The sequence below is a fragment of the Tupaia chinensis genome, unplaced genomic scaffold (genome assembly GCF_000334495.1).
Source record: "Tupaia chinensis unplaced genomic scaffold, TupChi_1.0 Scaffold000146_1, whole genome shotgun sequence".
In the NCBI taxonomy this organism is placed as follows: Eukaryota; Metazoa; Chordata; class Mammalia; order Scandentia; family Tupaiidae; genus Tupaia; species Tupaia belangeri.
In genome coordinates, this window is record NW_006159616.1 from 13,261,743 (window position 1) to 13,265,415 (window position 3,673).

General features: G+C 46.3%; 1 non-coding gene across 1 annotated transcript; it reads right to left on the reverse strand.

Annotated features, from left to right (window-relative positions):
- Nucleotides 1–1,257: 1,257 nt before the first annotated feature.
- On the reverse strand, nucleotides 1,258–1,394 carry LOC114007269 (U4 spliceosomal RNA). The gene has a single exon (XR_003548899.1). It is a non-coding gene; the product is annotated as a U4 spliceosomal RNA (small nuclear RNA).
- Nucleotides 1,395–3,673: the final 2,279 nt, after the last annotated feature.

Consider the following 3,673-nt stretch of genomic DNA (forward strand, 5'->3'; position numbering starts at 1 on the left):
GAAGGAAAAGGGATTGCGGTGTGGCCATTCCTCCCTGGGGGCCTGATTTCTTACTTTCCCTCTTACTGTCTCTGACCCTCTTTCTCCCCCCAGTGAGTGCACGTGCCCTACACTAAAGACCTTTAAAAAAAAAAATCGGGACCAGCAGGTGGTCGTTAAGGCACTAGACATTCCCATGTAGCTGACCATGGTTCAAGTCCCAGACCTGATGGTTCGCTTTCTCACTTTCCCTCTCTTCTCTGTGTCTCTCACTGGTCAAATGAAAATGAATGCATGAATAAATAAATAAAATTAAATTAATAATTATTTTTTAAAAAGCAAAAAAAAAAACAACAAAAAAATCTCAACTGTCTCCTGTTCCTCTCCCTTCCTTCCTACTTCACTCCTCTCTCTGTCAAGAAGGAAGGAAGGAAGGAAGGAAAGAAGGAAGGAAGGAAGGAAGGAAGACACTGTAGAATCACAGGCTCCATCCTGACCTACTCAATCCAAATCAGCATCTTGGCGATAGTGGTACACATTAAATTGGAGAAGCCAGGGCAGCAGGTGGTATAGGGTTGAGGCACTGGCCTTCCCCACGGCTGACTGTGGTTCAAGTCCCAAACTTGGTAGCTTGCTTTCTTGCTTTCTCTTTCTCTGGTGAGTGCATGTGCCCTATAGCAAATAATAATAATAATAAATAACATTATAATTTAAAAAAATTGGAGAAACCCTGTTCCAAGCCCTCTATTGCTGAGGTTAAGGATTAAGAAATCCATTTGCCCATACAGGTAAGTCACAGGTCTTAATTACTATTATTTAAGGTTTTTGCCATATTATTATTACTATTATTTAAAGTTTTTGTGCTTGCTGGAGAGACAGAGACAGTGAGAGAGAAAGTGAGAAATCACCCCCCAGGGAAGATGACCGCGCCACAATCCCTTCTCCCCTATCCTCCTCCTGGGATTGAGCATGCACACATGTACCCAACGTGCGTTTCAAGCCACTAGGTCCAGGACTCAAACTAGGTCATGTGGGAGTCCAGCTCCTTAACTCATCACACCACCTGCTGGCCCCACATTTTAAATCATTATTTAATTTTTTTCATTATTCATGATAGAGGTCATGCACACACATGAGAGAAGAGGAGAGAGGAGCACCTTCCAGAGGGTCTGGTCACATGCGACCCCCTTTCTCCAGTCCACTCGCAGGCATGCTGCTCCATTAGGCTGACCGGGCCGGGTCAGCTGTGTGGCAATGTGGGATCCAGGTTCTAGAGTAGCACTTTAGCGCTGTGCTGTGCAGCTGGCCCCTAAGCCACAAATGTAGAGAGCAGTTTTCAATGAATAATAATCAATCAGCAATAATCGCAGCTCAGATAAACCTCATTGGCTACGATACTGCCACTGCGCAGAGCTGGAGGGCCGTTTTATGTTATAAACATGGTATTTTCACATCCCACTTGCCTTGTTCTTTTGTTTCTTAATTGGTTCTGCAATCAGGAAAAAAGGGATGCTGCTCACTGGCTCCCTCAAGCTGCCTACATCTTCCTGTTGCCAAAGCCTGAGGTCTCTGCTCAGCCCTGATTTGAACCTACCCATGCACTGAGCAGTGATCACTTCCTGTCTCCAAACACTTCCTTAACTTGGCTGCCAAGTGTCACTCTCTCCCCGGGCTGCCCCTCTTCCCTCTCACTGAGTCCTCATCATTTCTTGACCTCTACATGTTGGAGCACTCTAAGACTCAGTCCCTGGCTCTTATCTAGTACACTCGCTCCTCAGTCTCCTTATGGTCTTGAGCCTCTACCTGTCCTCTTCACACGGACAACTCTCAGGTGTTTCTCTCAGCCTCAAACGCTCTCCTTGAATCCACCTGGCTTATCCGAGCGTCTCACCAACCACAATTCATGTAGAAACGTTGGCATCTCAAAGTGAACACAACCAAAATCAAACTCTTGATTCAGGTCTATTCTTCAAAACTTTTTTTTTTTCCTTTCTTTCTCTCTTCCTTTCAGGTTTTTGCCACTGGGCATCTTCCTTTCAGGTTTCTGCCACTGGGCAGGTAAGCTTGCTAGAGACAAACAGTGAAAGGGCAAGTGAGAAATCACCGCCTAAAGGGGATGGCCATGCCACAATCCCTTCTCCTCCACTCTCCTCCTGGGACTTTTGGGATGTACACACACGTGCACAGAGTGATCTTCAGCCACCAGGTCCAGGAATCGACTGTGATCGGCCATGTGGGAGTCCAGCACCATAACCACCATGCCACCTGCTGGCCTCCCTTAGCTGTTTTTCTACCAATCTTCATCTTAGGGAACTGCAATGTTCTTTTTGCTCAGGCACACACCCTGTGAGTTACTTTTCTCCTTTCTCTCTAATCTTACTTTCAGTGTCTCAGCAAACTGTGTTAATGCTAACTTTAAAACGTACCCGGGCCAGTGCTGGAGTGCAATGGTTGAGCACTGTACATAGGGAACCAGACCCCACCTGGCTGAATGTAGCTCTAATGCCAGCCCATGGTGGCTTGAAAAACATGCCAAGTACATGAGCATGTGTGCCCCAACTCCTCATGAGATGGAGAAATGGAGGAAAAAAATAACTGTGGCCTGACCATGTCCCCATGGAGGGTGATATCTCTATCTTTATCAAGTGCATGTGCCTTCTGACAGGGAAGGAAAACAACCCTTCGATGTATCCTGACTCTGACCCTTTCTTCCCGCCTGTACTGCTCTACCTTAGTCTAAGCCGCCACTATCCTGGAAGGCAGGGTAACAATCTCCTCATCTGTCTGCCTTTTTCTCTTTCTTTTCTTTTTCTTTTTTTTAAGAGTTATTTATTTAATTTTATTTATTTATTCATTTATTTTAATTTGGCCAGAGAGAGAGGGAAAGTGAGAAAGCAAGCCACTTGAACCATGGTCGACCATGTGGGAGTGTCCAGTGCCTTAACCACCATGCCACATGCTGGTCTCCTGTCTCTCTTTTTCTAAACTACCCCCACTCTGCCCCAGCCTATACACGACTGCTTCCCTCTTAGCGCATAGTCTTTTTTTTCCCAAATAATTATTTAATTTTATTTATTATTTTTTGCTATAGTTCACATGTGCTTACCAGAGACAGATAGACAGAAAGAGAGGGAGGGCAAGTGAGAAAGCAAGCCACCAGGTCCAGGACTTGAACCACAGTTGGCCATGTGGGAGTCTAGCGCCCTACCTACCATGCCACTTGCTGGCCCCCAGAATGTTCTCTTAGAAACACAAATAAGGGGCCAGGAGATGGTGTAGTGGTCGCTGGACTACCACATGGATGACAGTGGCTTGAGTCCCAGACCCGGTGGCTTGATCACACCAGGCGCATGTGTGTGTGTGCCCAAGATCCTGAAAGAACAATGGAGGAGAAGGGACTGCAGCATGGCCATCCCCTTGGCGGGGGAGGGGGAGGAGTGACTTCTTACTTTCTCTTTCACTGTCTCTGTCTCTCTCCCCTGCCCAAGCAAGCACACATGCCCTAAGGCAAAAACCTCTCAAAAAATAAAGTAAAATAAAGTAACAAAATAAAATAAAAACACAAATAACGAGCCAGCAGGTGGTGTAGTGGTTAGGTGCTGGACTCCCATGCGGCCAAATGTGGTTTGATTGCCAGACCCGGGAGCTTGAAACTCATACTAGGTGCATTTGTGTGCATGCGCAAAATCTCGAG